The sequence below is a fragment of the Prorops nasuta genome, unplaced genomic scaffold (assembly GCF_024137725.1).
Source record: "Prorops nasuta isolate Cenicafe-Biocafe unplaced genomic scaffold, Cenicafe_Pnas_1.2 PNAS00004, whole genome shotgun sequence".
NCBI classification, from domain to species: Eukaryota; Metazoa; Arthropoda; class Insecta; order Hymenoptera; family Bethylidae; genus Prorops; species Prorops nasuta.
This window is the reverse complement of record NW_027116801.1, coordinates 8,168,083-8,188,578: the sequence shown is the minus strand read 5'-3', so window position 1 is coordinate 8,188,578 and position 20,496 is coordinate 8,168,083. Positions and strand designations below refer to the sequence as shown.

General features: G+C 44.6%; 2 long non-coding RNA genes across 2 annotated transcripts in view; one reads left to right on the top strand and one right to left on the bottom strand.

The window, feature by feature from the left end:
• Window positions 1-20,496, bottom strand: part of LOC136772990 (uncharacterized) — a 79,687-nt gene that overhangs the window by 1,769 nt on the left and 57,422 nt on the right. The window lies entirely within an intron of this gene.
• Window positions 372-11,627, top strand: LOC136772916 (uncharacterized). The gene is made up of 3 exons (XR_010822524.1): window positions 372-861; window positions 10,898-11,283; window positions 11,448-11,627. It is a non-coding gene; the product is annotated as an uncharacterized lncRNA (long non-coding RNA).

Genomic DNA, 20,496 nt, shown 5'->3' with positions numbered 1-20,496 from the left:
TCCATTCGCGTGAGAATAAAATGGAGGCTTGGATTACGTTCTCAGGGAGTTTAAGCGACGTAATTGGCGACGAATGAACGAATCAAGTCGTTCAATGGAGTGTCCAATCAAAGGATTTACACGTGTCAATGAGGAGTAATTGCCGTAGTCCGAATCTCGTTTATGCTCTATCGAAACGGTCATTGGTCAACCACCGACGAATTCTTCTCGTGCTTCACTCCAACTTCATTTCTCAGTACGTCTCGTCATCTTCTCCACTCCGCTTCATCCTCAAACTTCATTCGTACACCTTTGAAAGTTCGACTCGTCGCCTATCATTCGTTCATCATTGCATCAACCTGCGAATTTCTACGAAACGCGTCGAATCTCAGATATTCGCACGTGAAAACTTCGTAAATCAATGCTGTAAGCCGAAGGAATCAAAGTTGGCTAATAACTGCTGTTTTTACATGGAATAGTTGTTTTCCTAGGTATCTTCGGCTGGTAACGATCGATCAGTGGGATCCAAGAATTTCACCATACTTTTCGAGCTGGAAGGATTTGAAGAAGAGAGAATATTGTAAAAAGTTGTATTACAGTAACGTACACGGAACGATTATGTATACGCACGATGAGAGTTTTGAGTCGAAGCAGGAGGAAGGAAGAGAGGTCATGTTTTTTGGATGTTAAGACAATTCTCCGGTCTGTAATTTTGTGTTTCGTTGGAGGTCGGTGAAATATCGGCAGTGAAGTGAACATGGTTATGATACAAAGTGGCCGTGCAAGCTTGTGATGGGCAATAATTTGCCGAAGGCAAAGTTTGGCAGTAGGACAAGAGGAGAGTACATTATTTACCGAGTGGAATGAAGGCTGAAATAGACGGTAAAGTATCGCCGGGCGCGCGTTTTATATATCCGTTAGCTTTTACAGCTGCTCTCGACTGTCTTCGGGCGTCACGCGAGAAGACACGACGGAAACGACTTGGCAACTATTTGTCGCGCATTCTTCTTCATCTTCTCCCCGGGCGTTCTGCTTACCCAGGGCCGTTTAAGCTACTTGTTTACTAGCACTTTTCTAATAAAAGACAGCGTTAGGCTACCGATAAACGTCAAGCGGAACGACGAGCCACGCCGATCTCCCTACAAATCCACCTCGACCATTTCCAATTAACCGTTCACCACTCGCAGATTTTCCCAATTTCACGAATTTTTCACCATGCATTTCCAATCGTCTCCTTATTCTGGAAAAGCTCGCTAACGTCCATGTACGATTGGCGTGACGCATACATAAAGTATTTTTGTTGAAGTTGGTAAGAAAGAGTGTTTTTATCGATGATTTTCAAGTGACCTCGCTCGTAAATACGTCATCCTATCTATATAGTACCATCATGTAAATCTCGCTAATGCAGGGGCTGTAAATTTCCAGCTGAAAATTTTCTTCAATTAGATAGTACCGTGCTATATAGAGGCTCCAGATTATCCCCTCTCCTTTTATATATTATTTCTAATAAGTCCGAAGCTCATTAATGCATCCTGATTTCTATACGCTAAACACCAAGCGACGCACTTATATCGATGAATTATTAATCATCCCAGCGATTATATTTCAGACACCTTACGCAATGTTATTTATTAACATCCAGCCATGGAATTTTCATAGATCAATCGTAGTCCCGGATGCCTTGGTAACTACCGGAGAAACTTTTCTTCGGTTCCACATAGGTACGATATATATATATATATATATATATATATATATGTGTGTGTGTATAAAAGTGTTTCGAGCGTTGATAAAATAAATTTCTTTGAATTGAAAATGGTGTTGAGAATCGGATCGGTCAATTGAAAAAATCTTGCGGAAAATGTGATTTATTTGATAGGACGATACGGTTTATGGCGTGACGGTGAATTGATGTTTGATAAGAAAAAATTGGATTATAGTTTAGAGGGGTCGAGTGAGTTTTGAGAGGTTTTTTTGACGGAATGAGAAGGTCGAGTGACACATCGGGGAGTCATGTAACTCGGCAATGGAGCACGGAAAGCGACTATTTTCTAGACCTAGATAACCCAGGACGGAGACGACACCCCGACGGATTTATCGTCCCGTCTCGCGCATTGTTTACGCCCCGACCACCGGCATAAATCCTCCTTCTAAAGTGCCACAAACCGTCTGCACTCGCATTTCCATCCACTTCACCCTTCACCCTCCGACAACCACCCTCTCCCATCATCTCGAAATTCTCGAGGAACCCTCGCTTCAGCTTCGAATCGCTATACCCAACAGACCGCTTTCACCAAGATAATTCATAAACGACGCGGGAACTCGTGCATAAACACGAGAATATTTCTGCAAAATTGGTGTAGAATCGTATTGCGAATTAACCAGCGGATTCTTCATCTTCTTCGCCGTGGAATAAGCTAGGACTGGGGGATCCTTTTGAGTCTGAGGAAAAAATCAAGCGCGTGCGTGGGAAGGAGTGTAAGAGTCCGGAGGTCGTAAAAGGTCGTAAGAGGTCGATAACGGAGGATCACGGTGGAAATCCAACGGGCAGATACGACGGAATTCGAATGGCACGAGCACGAAATGGTAACCGAGGCCGAGTTTACCAAAGTGCCTTAATCGAGAATCGATAGAGTCTCCCTCTCCCTCTCTTGTTTGGGGGTGAGTGAGCCGCTTGAATTTTTCATCCCTGGACCCGTCGTTACTCTCGACAGTTTACGTATCGAGCAGCCTGTCGCGTGCGTATATTACACGCACCAGCTGTGCCCAGTACGATTCGAGCCTGCCAGCTATAGCACCAGGATTAACCTCGCCAAGAATCGTGCTTTCCTGCCTTCTCTTCATCCGCTCTCGAGTTCGCCTCCTTCGAATCTTTGAAAGATGCATGAAGCAACGCGATCGATCCTCCTCGTACCAGCTGAGCTTCCAGATTTTCTCTTTCGCGAAACATGCCGTTATCCCAGACAAACTCCCCTTTTTATCTCCACGAAACTTGCACTCTTCGCACACGGACAGCCAAAAGCTTCCAGCTGGGTGAACTCGTCGGTTTTCATTACAGAGTAAAATAAATGTAAGAGGGAAAAAATCCGACGGAATTACAAGATTTCTCCGGAAGCCCGGTACACACCAAGAAAGAAGATAAATATAAGTTTGAGGAAAATCCGTGTTACGTCGCTCGGGAAGTTGTCGCAACGATAAATACCTGTTTTCGGAAAGTCTCCATTTAGTTTTGAGCGAAGGACTGAAAAGTGTGGAGATAAAAAGGAAAAGAGGTGGGAAAATTCATCCTCCTACCTAAAATTTCGTGCGTGCCTAACATTATGTTCCGGGGCAGAGCAATTTTGGTCTGGAGTTGCATGGAACTGGTCTCGTGAGCTTTTGCATAAAACGCTTAGCTGCCGAAGCGAAGAATTGGCAGGATGGGGGTGGCAATCGTTCCCAAGCGAAGGGGACGCAATTCGGAAACTCGGTGCAGACTGGCGGAGCCGCAGAAACTGGGAAGGACGTGCCTCGGAGAGAACGCAAGAACGTGTCGATCGACCATGCTTGGGTAGAAACGCCCTTGGGGCAAGCAGGAGGGTGTTGCTCGTATACTGAAATATAGAGGGAGAGAGAGAGAGAGAGAGAGAGAGAGAGAGAGAGAGAAAGAAAGAGAGAAGGGGGAGGGTGGGTGGGTGAGAAAGGGCAGCGGAGAAAGGAAGGCAAGAACCTAGCTCGATAAGAAAAACGAGAGGGTGAGAAGAACTTCCAGTGTTATATAGAAAAAGAAAATAGTAGCTTGAGAGAAAGAGGGAAAGAGAGAGAGAATTTAATGCGAAAGAGTGGGAAAGGGGGAAGATCTTTAATATGAGTGAGCAAGCGAGAAAGACGAGAAAGAAATGTATGGAGTAGGAATTTATTGTTGGAGAGTTGGACGAGAGAGGAAAATGTAGAGTTATGGGGTGTATTTGTGTGTATATATGTATAAAAGAGAGTAAGAGAGTAAAAGAGAGAGAGAGAGAGAGAGAGGAAAGCTTGAGAGGGTTTCACCAGCCATCCAGGCAAGGGAGCTGGTACGTGGGTGGAACGTGGCAGGAGGGGAAAGGGGAGTTCACCCCAGGTTCCCAGAATAATCCGGCGTATAAATTGGATTGTCGGAGGGACTCCGGATAAACGGGGAGGGAGAGGCATTGCGCGGGTTGGAGGACACGCGAATTATACCACGCAAAATCCTATTCCACGAATATTCCTGGACTATGCACGGACACGTACAAGGAGACCTAAGCTCCCCCATATACAAGCTAATGCAAGGCCTCCGTGTCACCAGATACGCGGCATCTAGATAAACTAAAATGGCGGATGTGGCCGGAATGACTTACCAGCCATTTCCGTATTCCGTGCGAGCCCTCTCTATCCAAGGTGTGCTTAATATCCTTTACCAAGGCTGCTTGTTAGATTCGACAATCGAAATTCATGATTCGCGTGTGATAAACTCCAACTCGTGGTGTGACTAACCTCCAATTTATTTATTTCAGACACCACTCCAAAATCATCATTTTCATACTACTTAATTCTGAAATTAATTTAACAGCTCGGTATGTGAATTTTAAGGCGTTTCTTTTTTTGGTCATTTGAGAATTTTGCCGATTTTTCTCCGGGTTGTAATTATACGAAATGCTTTTAGTTTGTAAATAGACGAGGAAAGGGGAAAGAGGGGGCTAATGACGTTTAAGGACTTGACAGAACACGAGACGAAATAATGTGAAGGTTTTACTTCCGTAGGAAGACATGAATCGATCTGTGAGTATCTCCTGCGGTGGTTTCCCTGGCAAAAGTCGAGAGAGGTCTTAAAAGCGTGACACGACGTATCTCATTACTGCGGAATAAACCCAAGATACGTGAGAATCGCTGTGTAAATATTATACGATATGCACTCTTGGACAATGGTCCGAGAGTACTATTTTATCATACACCCCTCCCACTCTTTCGAGATATCATTTCTCTTCGCGATATTTTCTCTTTCTTTAATTTTGGTATCTCGGTACTTAAAAAAAATAGCAATCCTAATATATTTATCGATGAAATTGGTCTGGAAGACAATTTTTCCGAGTGAACGCTATGAACGTGAAATTAAGGGAGTATAAAAAGAAGAAATAGTCTTGTTTGGAACGATGGGGGAGCAAGATTTTACAAATCTACGAGCATCACATCTGGAATGGTACGACAAGGATATCTCGGATTATACAAATGGTAATTCTGGAGATTCTAGGGGAGAATTGTGTAGGACGTTTCTGGCGCGTCTCGATTAGCTTAATTGGGCTTTTCGTCAGATTTCATAGTCGTGTTTGTTGGTTTCTCGTTGCATTAGGGTAAACATGTCTCCGGCTCGGCTCGAGCATCGATGCCGCACAGTGGAGTGTGAATAGAACGCGTCCAACAAGGGGGTGTAAAGCTTCGTGCTTCGATACTGGGGTCTGGATTACAAACGTTCTCTCAGCTACATATTACTCTCGGCTCCGCCCTTCGCTTCCTCTGTAATAACAAAAGTCTCTCGTAGCCGAAGGAAAAAAAAGAGCAGTCACTCCCCCTTCCCCTCGCTTTTCTTCGCAAATAACGAAACGACGAAAAAATATTGGTCATCCACGATTTTCCTCCATCCACCTCGATTCATCAAATTTTTCCCTCTTGTCCCTCGACAAATTTCGTCCCTACACAGCAATATTGCCTAGCAAACACCGCCGCCACGTTCCTCGTCGAGCCGGGATTAAAAATCAGAGAACGAAACTCTCTCAGCAATAAATCGTTCAATTTACTACAATGATCATCCAATTGCGTCTCACGGCCTACGATTTGCATTAATCCGTGAACCGGTATAGTATGCTTATATTTACGGTTGCAGGATACTTGGATTAAAAGAGTAAAGTTTCAGCTTGCAGCATTAAATTCAATAGTTTAAGATCGTGCAATTTACAAATGGATTCTGATAGCTGAGAGTTCGTTATTGGATAAAAAGTCGGTTTTTGCGTCTAAAAGGGGCACACCTTGAAAAGTTGGCATTCTCGCTTGCCGCGCATCCTCTCATCCCCTCATCCCCTTGCCCATCATCCTCCGCAGATACGTTCCTTGTTTATTCACGAATGGACGTGACATTTTTTTCCCGACCATATGGGCTCACCCCCGTTCTTTCCGCTTTTATAAAATATAAGCAATTTCGTGCTTCCCGTATCTTTACGACACCGGGACCTTGGATTTTGCCTAGACTAGAACTTGCTCCACCTGCGTTTCGTTATACGCTGGGACCTCTTGCGAAAAATGGAAAATTCACTTTTTTCCCAGACGCTATTAGGATCGAACATCCTGGCCAATGGCATATTTCAAATGTCCGAGCATCTTTGCCAGGCTAATGGCGGCTGATTTCCAATTCAAGCATCACTTCGTCCAACCTCCTATTAAATCCCGCCGTTACACGCCTTGGATTTCAACCTCCGCGCGATTTCGCCTCGTTAAATGCCATGTTTACGTTCTTTCCTCGTTAAATAATCATCCAGCCAGAACGATTCCAACCTTTATTTATCTACCCGTCTTCTTTTGATCTCGAAAAGCGCAAAAATCAGCGAAGATCAGCGTCCATTCGGCTACATCTAGAAGCTCCATTGCTCCAGTTTTATGGACGATTATAAAAGCTTTTAGGTCAAATCCAATTTCCTTCGCCAAAAGATCGCATTCTCGCGTCGCATACATATATATACATATACTTACGTATGCATTGCGACTATAGATTACCTTGTTGAATTTCGATATCTCATGGTGGGGGATATTACACGAAGGCGAGAAAAAATTTCAGAAAAATTTTCATCACACGAGCGAGGAGGATTGCATTTTCTTCTTAATGACAAAATGAAAGCAGAAACTTTGTTGTCATTCATCGGTTCTTGGGGAAGAGGGATAAGTTGGAACGAGAGAGTTAGCCGGGAATCATTGGAAAGTTTCGTCCTTAGATTTGCGGAAGGATCCTGGAAACTCGTTGTTCAAGAAGAAGAAAGGAAGGAAGGGAGAATGGAGAAGGAGGATTTCCGGTACCCAGCTCGATTCTACCCTCGTTCCCGGAGGTCCTGGTTGCATTATGCATCGGTAAAATCTGGGAGCACGCAAAACTTGAGTCGACTGTTAGCTAGAACAAGGTTGCTCTTATCTGAGAAAAAGGGAAGTTTGAAAAAGGAGTGGAGGGGAGGGACTAACGAAGGAGGAAAGTTTCGTAGGAGAGAGCGGATGACGAGTATACGGGGAAAATTTGGAAGGCACCTGGAGCAACGTAGAAGGGCCTGTCTAGGGAGGCAAAGTTTTCTGGGAAGCCGAGGGCTTTTCGGAGCAGGAGATTATCTGGCCAGACGGTGAAATGGTAAAAGTTGTCCTATCGCAGCGAGACGAGGGTGGAGAAGATGGGTAGGAGGGTGTGGGGGAGGGGGTGACTGCAGCTGCGTAAAAAGTGCACACGCCCCCCTCGCCCCAGGACTACTCAGTCCTCTGTTACAACGTCCTCTCGAGGGCTCAGGTCGATTCGGAGGTTGGACGCACGCCAAAAGCTCCCTGGAGCTTCCGTCTGCCTCGCACAGACGCACACACACATACATGCACACACCTTTATACCCTCTCTCACTCTGATGCTAGTAAAACTCTCTCTTCCTTCGTTCTTCGTTCTTCCTCAAAATCATCCCTCCTCCTTTCCTCTGTTCCTAGACTTATAGTGGTAGAATTCGCTCTCTCTCTCTCTCTTTTCTTGGATGGTAGTGGTAGTTGGCGAAGCACCAGCATTGATGGGGTTACCCTCGGTGGTGGTTGGCTCGATGCGTTCCCATTTTCCCCTCCAGCATCAGGGCTCGGTCGATACTCTCCGGCTCTATATACCATTCGCCAGACGCACAGGATCCAACGCTCTTGCCGAGTCTCGCTCGTTGCCCAAACTCTAACAAGCCCTAATACCTCGCCAACAACTCGATCACGCAACGCCACTGACGTCTCTGATTTTCCATTAGTGATTTTCTCCTACAAAATCGTTTTAATAGAAATTCATAAGATCCACGAAATCTTGCTGGATAACCATTAGTATTCTGGAGATTCTTAGAAAAACTCCATTTCTAAAAAGTATTTTATATCATAAAATGGCTAGGAAAGGAAAAGAAAATTATACGGTTATCTCGTATTGATAAAGTAAATATTTTCAACGTTTATTGTATATTTCAGTGATGTTTATCTTTTATAGCTAGTCGATACTGGACCAAACTAGTACGTCTGGCATGTTAATTCCAGTCGTATCGTTGCGCAGTAGAATTGTCTTATTTTCCAGGTCGATCCTGCACAATTCCTAGGGGTGCACCGGCAGTAAATATAACCGTAATAATTTCCGAATGACCGACTTCTGGTAAATGAGTTAAGGACCCAAGACATAGCTAGTACTGTGAGTGGAGCTACTATGCGTGTACCTGCTTGCTTTCTGTGGCTAGAGAAAAATGATAGCGACTACTTTTGTCCTCTTTTAAGCCGATAATAAGGGCCATATGCGAGAGGTTGTGGTTGATTACGCTCGATAGATTTGTCTATATTGTCAAATCCACGTAATCTTACATGTCTATGCCACATTCAACCTTATCCATCGACGATGATACTAAATTATGCTCGATTATACTTTCAAATATTTTGCGTAACTCAGCCCCTAGCTATCAGAGCCATCAGAGGTCTTAAAAGTTTTCCATAATTGAATCTCAAGGACGAACTGACGTCGGTTTTAAAGAAGAAGGAAAGGAAGAAGAAGAAGGGTGCAAGTTGGATCAAGATGGGAACTATAATTCATTCCTTTTGGAGAGGAAAAGAGTGGGTAAAGGGGAGTGAGGGAGGGAGAGGGAGAGGGGGGAGAGGAAGGGTAAAGTGGCTGGAAGTAAATCATAGTTAGTTATTTAGCACGGTGGTGAATATGTTATTATAGACTCGATAAATCAGATTGTTTCTCTCGTTGTTATCTCGCAGTACGCCAAGTCGGGGAACCGACCTTTAACGTCAGTTGCGCTTGTCAAAGATAAATCGTGAACTTTATTGTTTATCGCAATTGCCAACGCACTTTCATTCGTTATCTCTCGGATCTCCCTTAACCGTCTGAAAACGCGATGGACGCTGAAAAGAATTCCAGACAACGTATAATTTATCAATTAAAAATCTGCCAAATACGTCGAGTCGAGTTAAAATTACCGTCGCATAGATATAGTCACTTGGATCGATGACAATTTTCGAAGCGAGATAGAATTTCCAAGGTGATAAAAGCTCCATGATTTCTTTAAGTTAAAAATCCGTCCATTTTGCGAGATAAGGCGAAACAGCGAGGAATTTCAGTTCTCCATGATATCTTCCGCCATATTATCAGGGAAACGCATTATCTCGGAGCCTGTTTTCAGCCGTGCGATAGGGGGTTGGTGAGGAAAGGAGCGGGAAAGAAGGACGAAGGTGAGAGAAAGTGGCCGGGCCAATGAGGATAGCCGAGGCGAGAAGAAAGAAGAGAAAAAAGGAGAAGCCCGCGGGAACTGGATTATCGAGCGTGTATAGTGGGAGGGGGCTCCTGGTTCCTTATGGAACTGGCCGCTATAGGCGTTACCTGCGGATCACCATACGCGACGCTCCAAAACAGATCGGTTTAGAGAAATCCCACACTTGCTCCGAAAAATCTTTATCGGCGCTCCAACCTTTTCACTTGTCCCATATTATAAGAAATACTATATTCCCTGGCTATCCCAGATTCTATACCAACTATATACTGCGCCGCGGACCTCTTACGTGATATTTTTTACCCCGACTCGATACGGCTGGTATCAAGAATATGGAGTCTCCATTTTTTACACTCCACCTTCGTTCTCCTCGTAATCTCGTAAAATTATTCTCTAGTCTCGTCCAGACATTACACGCCCGAGATTACGCTTCCAATGGCCATTTGGCTTACAAATTTATTCACGTTTATTAAAATCAAGTTGTCAGGTTGTACCCTCGGTTGTCGCGTATCTTCCAACTGATCGTCGATAAATCCAGGAAGAGCCTCGACTCTCTCGAGTTCATTACAAGACGATAATATTCGTATTATAATCAGTCGGTAATGGAGAATACGCGGAAGTACAAGAATTTTATTACGTACCGATCAACACCCTTCTTGCTTTATCTCCCAATGATTTGGATTATCACAGATTTCAGTCTCCCTCTCTCTCTCCCTCTCTCGAAAATTTACATTCCATACAGATTTATTTTATCCTCTCTCGTTCCTCTCCAATTTCATCGTGATTCTCCAGCCATATCTCCCTCCACTCTCTGGCAGCTAATTTATTTCGATGCTGGCAAAACTTGAGATTCGCTGTAAAGCTTCTTGGGATACCCGGAAACAGCTGGGCGAGACAGTTTTCGTTGCCAAAAAAGTGCAGTTATCTCAGCTTCCGTGCGAGACTCTCGTCTCTATAAATAGGCAAAATGGCGCCAGGCGAGCTCCACTTTTCGACGTCAAGCCTACATCACGTGGCGGCTCTGGGCACATTGCGCTTTGGTATTATCGTAACTCAGTCTTCTCCTAATGAGAGTATACGCATCTTCCAGCCACCGTTTATACTTACGACGTAGAAGAACTTATACACGCACGTGCGACCACTCATGCGAACTATCCCAGCCCCACCCCCTACCCCTTCCCCTCTTTCTACGCAATTTCCCCTCCCGACCCTTGACCTACACCAACCCCAACCCTTTTGCACCCCTGCAATGAAAACATCGTTAATCATTCGTTTAGAAATGCATTCCTTCACTGTAGGAAAACTACCTTATTGCAAACTTGAGTATATAAATTCAAGTTTTACAATCCTTGTAATTATACCAGCTTTCCGCATGAACGAATCACTAAGATTGTTATCTATGATTTCAGGAATGATCTAACGAAGAAATAAAAGAGACACGGTTGGTCAAATCGAACGAGCACGTGTATTGTTTTTTCGAAACGTTCATTACCAAGGGATAGGAGCAGCGTCGGGACAGCGACGCCAGTTCAATTACAAGGACGGAGAAAAAGAACCAACAGCACGTATGGTATAAAATACGAAATACTCGGGCAAGGTATATAATGTCACTTTGATAGACGACGTTGACCATCGCGAAGAGACCCAGACCGAGGCTTAATTAAGGACTCGCTTAATCGTATAAATGCACGTATAAGAAAAGTAATAGAAAAAACGCAAGGAATGCAGGGAGGAGAATGAGAAGCAACGAGGGATCGGAAGAAATATGAAAATACTGAAACTCGCCAGCTACGAGGTAAAAGACCCATCCGAAGGAAAATAATTGCTTTTGTTTCACGCTTGAGCACCGGCCTGCTCGAAATTGGGCCAGCCGTTTCTCCTCGAATCAATTAAGAGGATCGTTTTGCCGATAATTGGCTTGATTAGCGCCAGAACATAGAATTCCTTCTTTTTTTTCAGCCAGGCAAAGAAGCGACCAATCAACGCTGAGTGGCCCACGATCGCTCGACCTTAACAATGACGCTTCAGTTTTTCTTGGATGTACATTGTATATGCTGTATGTAGTAAACTATATAGTATATAATACACTCTATTTTAAAATTGATATCCATTGCTATAATTGCTTTTCTCAGAGCTTATTAACTCGTTCTGTAATTTATGCCCGAAGGTGCTCAATAAAGTATTGCATTTCCCAGCGTATTTATTACCAATCCAACACCATTCCTCTTACGCGAATGGCCTACCCAGCGTAACTCCGTATAACCCCAGTTACGTCGATTTTATTAGCGTGTAACTCCCAATTAAATTACTCGGAATGCGTGTAGTTTATTAGAAAGTCTTACTAATAATATCTTGTTTTTTACTCTCTCTTTTCTCGTGTAGAACCATTGTAATCTTTAGCCACTAATGTACAAAGATAGATATACTGATAATTCTTATAGAATATAATTTCCGGGGGATATTCATGAATGGATTGGAGTTGTCAATGGGTATAGGATTGGTGGGATTAATTAGGTTAAGGTGGAAGGAGAGAAACGGACCATTTGGCGGAAGATCGTTTCATCCGCGTCGAAAGTATCAACTGGGTAATTTGATAAGGTCGTAAAGGAGACGCAGCGATATTGAGTTACGCTTAGAACCTGCTGTTTACTTCCTGGCAACGGTGACTCTGTAGGTCCTTCAGGAGTTTCTCGGAGCGGTCGATGGTCAAAGGGAGAATTCGGTGGGACCAAAACTGGGCTGGACGACAAGCTGCTACTTTTTTTTCTCTCTTTTCCTTTACTTACAGCCCCCCCCCCCCATCCTCCTCCCACTTCATCCTAATCATCTCCACTTTCTTCTTTCTACCTCATATACCGTCGGTGGCCCTCGACTACCAGATTAATAAAATACGATTCCCTACGGCGGGGGCCCATCGACTCTGATCATCCAAAAACGAGAATTCCAACTCTCCAGATCCTCCCCTGACGACCTCCTACCACCTCCGCGAACTCACTTTGAAATTTAATTAGCTGATTAGCCGAGGCATAAATTATCTCATCGGTCACGGAAGCCAACCGTCTCACTAATTTGCCCGAATCACCTTATTCCAATTCCCACCTGAGCATCGAAAAATTTCAACTAAAACTTTGATGAATCTGAAAATCCTCGATTAATTAAAACCCCTTTTGGTGCGACTTACTGTATTTCGGTGGGAAATCATTGATTGGGTTCCGGAGGACAAGGGCGGAGTTTACTAAACTACAGGATATTTTATACATTTGATTCTACACGACTATTGAGTTTCTGCGTTATTCAGGACGAGAAAGAGAAAAAGACAGAGAATTTTGCATAGAAGCTGGAGGCATAAATATGCGGCTACTTATCGAGTTTTCAAAGTTTGGTATAGTTGGTGTAGCGGGAGGGGATGCACGTTGATGCACCCGCCCACCTACGGGAGGAAGGTCGGCCATCGCGAATTCCATCGGGATTTTCTTACAGACGTTTTTATCGTAAAATATATGTATAATGTATATATATATATATATATATATAGTATACATACACGTGTATATATGTATATAGTATAGTATAGTTTTGGCTCCTTTTATCCTGCAAAATAAAGTCGCGGATGACCGGCGCAATAAACACGCAGACATAATTATCCGGACCCGAGACGACGCGGATAAGGCAAGCGAGCGAGGGAGCGAGGGAGCGAAGATGTCCATGGGTGGGTTACTGTAAATTTCGTTTCATTTTCGATCCCAGCCAGAGAGACTCTCTCGTGCAAAATATCGCGGAGCGTAATCTCCTTACTGCGCGCGAGACAGGGCCTCGCGATAATCGTCTAATATATAATTCCCTCCCTCTCCCCTCGCTCCCCTCCCCTTCATTAATTTCATTTAACGTACCTGCCCAGCCGCTGCCGCATGCGTCTCGAAAAATATACTGTTTCGATCTTCGCCACCGCAGAAACTTCCTTGCCCCTCTCAACATCTCCCCCCTCCCCCTCTATCAAACAACCATTTCCCAATATAAACGCCGATAAACCGCTCCGTTCGGCCGAAAGAAATTTGCTTAAAAATAAACTCGACCGTTCCGCTTTAATTTTACCGCGCTTTCCTCTCGATTGTCATGGAATTTCCAAGGTTTTCGAAAGATTGGAAAGTGTTTTATCGTGTTCTTCCCGTCGCTTCGTGGAATTCCAATGGGAGAAATGGTGAGAAATGGCCTTAATCGCGGTGTATAGGTGATTCGGACAGTTTAGCGTATCGTACGTTGGGTCAGTCAGGTGGAATTCCTGGAATCGTCATCGATTTCCCATTTAGTGGGCTCTTTAAATTTTAGGGTATTCGGATACGTTGACTCTATCGATTATTCGGCTTGGGGAACGGCGAGGGCTTTTCTTCTGGGATCTGCGACGCAGCGCCATCTTTTGGGGAAGTGCAGAAGGTGGAAGTTGAGGGAACGCCCGGTAGAGAGCGGAACCGTCCCTTTTCAGAATGGCCGCCGAGCGACGAGCTGTGATTGGCTGCTCCAATGGCGGCCATCATGAATTCTCCGAGCAACGTGCATAATGAGAACCATGATGGCCGACTAGCCAGCCAATCGCGACGCGGGGGTGGAGAGCGGGGCGTGCGCACAATTCGAAAATGGCGCTCCCCTCACTTCCGGATTTTTCCCGACGACAAAATTTTCCCTCCTCCCATAATAAAAGAATCCCATTTTCATACTATTTCTACGTGGGTGGCAGATGAAAAAAATTGAAAACCAACGAGGAAACTCTATTTGCAGTAGTTTTGGGAAAATACTTCAAACGATGTTTAACGAAAAAAATAAAAAATGTATAAATGGTTCTCTGATACCACACAATGCTCCAAGAACATCCCCGGCACGTCCACTGGACGCGTGAATTTTCTCGCAGTATTCTAAGGATCTTCCGAGAACATTTGTGCTGTTATGGCTAAGACGATGTAGTAGTATAAAAAACCAATAGAATTTGATAACGAAAAAGTCTGGTTGAATCGATACAGTAGAGGAAAAGATGAAGCTAAATAAATTGGCTCGAAAAGTGGAGAACAGTGAATGAAGAAACAATTGGAACGCGTTAAGGGATAATTTTGAGAGGAATAAATCGGCGTTTCGCGTTCTCCAGCAATAAAAACGGATTGGTCTGAAGTTGCCGCGACCACGGAGGGTCCTGAGGTGGCGCGTGTAAAAAGTTTTATGATCCAAGCCGATAAAGTGACGTGAACTAAGTGGGCTAGAGCGTGACGTCACGGACCGGAAGTCGCGCGAATGGCACGTGGATGGTAGCGGAAGGGGAGGATGGGTGAAAGAAAAGGGAAATCGGAAGGAGAGTGCAAGCGTTAGAAAGGGAGAGAGAGAGAGAGAGAGAGAGGCGGAAGAGATGGTTGATGGTTTACGACATTCCGTTGATGGTCGTAGTGGCGTAGTTGTGGCGTCGAGCCCATAAAAATGTAACGAGCCTGTAAACGTTCGTTTATATTGCCCTGGCGCTTTACACCCGTCCGGATTGGGGCAGGTCGGGTCTCTCGCTCTGTACCGCGTGACGTCACGTAAGAAGACGTGCAGTCGCGACACGCGAATCCCTCCCCCCTCTCCCCTCTGCTTATAGCAAAGTGGGCGGATTTGCTAGTTTCCCTAGTCGCTTTACAGTCGATAAACGAGCGGCTTCTATATCGTAATGGACTTCCGCTATCTCTCATCCAACACCTGTGACCTTGACTGGTATACCTTGACCTCCCAAGACAAGCAAGCTTATATACGACTGCGCGATAGAAAAGTAAAAGTGCGGCTACAAAAGTAACCGTTAACACTCGCGCTACCATTCGGAGACTCTTAATCCTGCGAACGACGTGTACTTTCCTCCTTCACTTCCGGTCTGCGCAACGCGCATATAATTCTAGTCCGATTGCAGAATTTACTAGGCTCGGAGGATCTCTTGCCGAACTCGTTAAACGCACTTGGTGCGGTTGCTCCCTTACGACCTTGACATGAATTCGCAGGTAGGTGATGGCGTGTGGTCACGATACATCACGTCACGTCGCGAAGACACTTGGAAAGGCGGAGGTCACCGGTGCTCGTTTCAGCAACACTTAAAACTTTTATAGGCGGTTGTAAAAGCTGACGTTTAGCTTTATTTGGACGCCGAGGGGAACGGACTGCACGCAAAACCGGAAGCCCCGGGAGCCAATTCTTCCTGTCGCGGAAAAATTAACCCCATAAACCACTCCACTAAAATATCATTCCCTTTCGTTTCTCGTTGTATCAAGAATTTCCTCAGAAACAAAGAACAACTCGTGATTTTCTTTCGTACTTCATAATTAATCAGATCGAGAAAGGAACGGAGCTACATGCATGTTTTTCTTACTTATTAGCTTAACAAATTCCCTTCGTGTCCCGGAGGTTAATCGTGACAGTGCGATTCGTATATACGAACGAGTATTGATTTCCTCAGAATTCTTGAGAAACTTGCTGCAGACTTTCCTGAAACGTGTCACGCGAGTCTTTGCTGTTTTCGTTCGTCGAGTTAATACATTGGAATTTGTGCAAAGAGTACATACTATATGTAAGTTCCGTGAGCTCGAGGGTAAAAATTCAGGAGACTAACTCTCTATATATGTTAGAGCACTGGTGAAATGATGACCCGCGGTGACGCGTGGAAATTAACGAGGTTATTGTCTGGGAGCAATTTGATATTTATGGAAAGCAGGAGGTAGTCGCGATAGTTGATGGGTAGTAAAAAGCAGCTCGCGTGCTTAATTTAATTGGCGTCGGGCAGCTTAACGCGACTGACGTTTCGTCATTGCAGTACACGGGTATAGACAGGCGTGTACAAAATGTCGGAATCATTGTTGTCTGGGGATCGTCTGTGGGCAGAAATGAAACGACGCGCACTCGTAAACTCCGTCATTCGCACAATAGTCATCTTCGCTCAGCCGGGATATATATGCGATTAATTTGCATCGAAATAAGGCAATCGCTAGATAATAATTCACGCGTAGCAACAAGTTTCTTCAAGTAGGAATGAGAGGGTCGAAAAATGACTAAAAGTCCATGCGCGAATGATCCTGCCGGAGAAATAAGAAATTATATACGTTTGTGGTATTTTTCGCTCCGGTTGAAAAAATGTGGAGGATAAATTTGAAGAAAGCGCGTGGCCCGTGATGCGAGGAAGGATAAATGGGACATTGAGATGTTTTACAGGGAGTAGCGAAATCGTTTAGCTGTTTATGGCGTATCTCGGACACGTTGGTTGTGGGTTGTTTTCGTCATCAGGGTCATCGTCGCATGGTGGCCAGACGAATCTCCGTTGTCTGGGGCCAGTCTGTACGTTTGAAGTGACAGAAAGAGAGGGAATCAGCTTGCTCGTAAAGTCGGCCGCTTGCGTAATCGCTCGTTCACCGGCCGCTTCACTGCTTGCCATTCCACGACACGTAGTAGCCCCTTCATTCATGCTCGCGTGCCATCCACCAAGGAATTTTATGCGACCCTCGTAAACAGTTGCGTTCTTCGCACGCCACCGTCTTTTTACGAGAAACTACATCCCCACTCGTCGCTCTATCGCAAAATTACCTAATTCCATTCTCACGAAAAAGAAAAACCTTCCGACTTTCTACTAATGCCAAGAAAATCCCGAAAACCGCCTGCGATCCTCCAAACTTCTCGTCACTCTTTCAATCGAGTTCTACGTAACGAGAGATTTACGAGCACTCGCACACACGCACATTACGGACTTTGAAAGCACCGGGAGAAAAAATAATCAATGAGTCACTTTGGTTCAAAGCGAATTTGCAGGTTTTTCACTAATTTCATAGAAATAGTTGGAGATGTGTTTTCTTCGTGAGAAAGGAAAGAAGGAGGTGGGGGGGGGGGGGATGATTTGTTGTTTTGGAAAAGAAGAAGGAGGAGGAAAGAGGAAGGCTGTGTGTGTATGTGTGTGTGTTAATCGTTGAACGGCTGCTGGTATATTTTAGTCGTATAATAAGATGTTGGAGGAAGATGGAGAGAGATATCGATAGCGGGGTGCAGTCGTTAATCGCAATTCCCTCGAATTTACGAGCTCTCGCCGACACTAGCCGAGACTCGTAACTGGCGAGGATCCCGCGGAGCGTCTACGTAATTGCGTTGTGTACGCTTCATTAGCTTCTCCAAACTTGTTAAGCCAACCTGGCTGAACCGAACGCCCGGCAACTCGTTACTCCTTCGGTACCTCGTAATATTTCCCGATTCACGGCTCTTCGTCCCTTTAATTAGAAGCTTTACTTTGTGCCTTTAATGCGATGCCAGGCAGTAATGTTACACAATTTATGCCTCCTCCAACATCCCCGACAAATGTAAATAAATAATTAAGGACGAAAAAAGTATGCGAAATCCAACGAGTTATGCGCAGGCTAATACGTAATTTATGTTGGCCGATGTACTTCGAAGAGAGAGAGAGAGAGAGAGAGAGAGAGAGAGAAAGAGCCTCGAGTGTGTAAAGGAATATCCTTGGGACGAAAAATCATCCTCGCATAATTCTGCAGTTGCTGTCTCTGAAATGTGAGTAGAATAGTTGAAAAAAGGAACGAAGGAAATGACGCAGAGGCGGCATCGACCGTCCAGTCGTCCGGCTCGGTACGATACCAACCAGAAAAAAACCTAATAAACTCCCTTCTTTATGAAGTGTCTTCAAGATATTCCTCGATCATCCTCCATTCAAACTTTGATCAAAATATACTCCTTATGCCGAAGCTATTTTCGTCATTCTAATTTATGCAACGATTAATATTAATCGGCGATTCCTTCATTTCGCTCCAAACTTTGTATACAGGAATTTAAAAATGAATCTCATATATATATATTAATTCCCGGCGTTTCTCCGAGTCCCGTTAACAGCGGGGGATTCTTCGGGATAATGCTCACCTTCTTCGAGTGGCTGAATCAAGCCCAACGCAGTAATTTTCTTACGATAATGCACTATCGTTCAGTTTCATGCTCCATTAAACACGCCATTCCCCAATGTACTATCGCACGATCGTAGAACTTACCACGAGCCAAAGTAGCGTTTCATCGTAAACTCGAGTTTTAACATTCGCGATGCCAATTGCAATTGCAACTTCAGGACCATTCGTAATTTCACGCCACTCATCGTTTCAACTATCAAATCTACTTATAAATCTTTCAATATTCCTTTCGACAATCTCAATTTCCTGATTAATCGCTGCTGATATTTCCAAATTTGGACATTACAATTTGCACGAGTTCCTAAAATTCGATACTATATATATATATATATATATATTTATTTATATACTGCAAATGTATCGGATGCAAAGCTTGACGCTTGGTTCTCTGATAAAAATTATACGACGATAAAGAGGGGAGGGATATTTGGGTGCGATCGTTTGGTTGCTCGCTCGAGGCTTATTGGAGGGATTTGAGCGTGATTCGATGTACCAGTATGTTAATTGGGGAGGGAATTTGTCTCGCGAGATGGGAGGCCATCGAGGATTGGGATTATTATTCCAAGGCGAATCCAGCGAGGCGAAGCGTAGAAAATTGTGTATAGGCGAGACACGTCCGTGGGCCTAAGCATCGGTAGCGAGCGAGGTGTCCACGCCTCCCGCAAATACCATGCAAACGTCACGCAAATGCCGCAGGGTCCGCAGGCCCAATCAGGCCTGGCCCCTACCTGCATCCCAACAACGAAACAAAAGCCACCTGCCGCCATTTCACTCTCTCCCTCGCGTCCTACGATCTTCGCCTTCAATCCCATAGCTTTCCGACTAAACGCCATTATTCCCCCTCCCTCCCAACTGAAATTCAACTCACGTATCCACGTCCCACCAAATCACGTCCCCGGCAAATGCGATTATCGAACGTCTCCTCGCAGCCGCTTGAAAAGTGCGAAAAATCAAGACGTGGTCTGCTTTAAAGCAATTAATTTGCTATTCTTGTACAGACTGGATTTTCTCCACCATTTTTTCCCAGCCTTTCGATCCCTACCCTCCTCGAATTCTAATTATTATTTCGTTCAAATTAGTGGGCGTCTGTTCCTTTTTCTTTGTTAATTTTCCACGGAGCGCACCGGCCGAATTTAAATCTTCTCGTTCTCCCTCCATCATATTGTATAATTTCTTTGTTATTTATTCTTTTTCTCTGGGCGAGTATTCTTCGAATTTCTAGCTTGGAAAAAGGAAGAATTTTCCTTCGACTGTTGCAGGAAGGTGTATTCCATAACTCCGCGCGCGGTTCCTAGCAGACAGAGACCTTGGAGGCTCATAAATATTCCCTGAAGTAAAACCCATAAAGCAACCGCGTTCGGGTTGAAAGGGTTAAGTTTTTTTCTTCCATGGAGAGGCGAAGTAAAAAATCGGCTGACCAAAAGACGCCGAGCATGATTCGAGGTCGTGACTGAGGGACAAAGGGCCCTATGTGGGCTATGTGTCCCTTGCACAACACGACTACTACCGTTCCCACGTGTTTTAAGCAAAACGTGACAAAACTTGGATGCACCATGGTCAAGTGCTTCCGTTTATACACCCATAAATCACCTTGTAGCTGAAGCTTCCGCAAACTCTTCGCATTCGATCGAATTGACAAATTTTCCGTCGAGGAGTTGACTAATCGAGAAAACATTACGACTTTATACCGGAGAAGACATCGATGAGCTTCAGGTGGTTCCATCTTGGGGTAGCGATTAATTGAGCTGGAACGTGAAGCTACGATGGCTAGACTCGATAAGGCGAAGAGTTGAAGTGAGAGATAACTGAGAGGGAGTTATAAAACAGGGAGGGTCGTGCCATAAGGCTTGCGCAGCTCAATTATAACGCTATCGGCCAATCGACTTAATTAACTTCCCTTCATTGCTCGCACTTTCTCGTCATACGTCCGTCTTTCCGCGTTATTATTACCGAAACTCCCGAACGAGCCTCGCTCTCTCCTTCTCTCTCGATCTCTCGTACTCCGCTAATTGACGGATGCTGTCCCAACACGAATCCACCGAAATATAAAAGTCTCTATC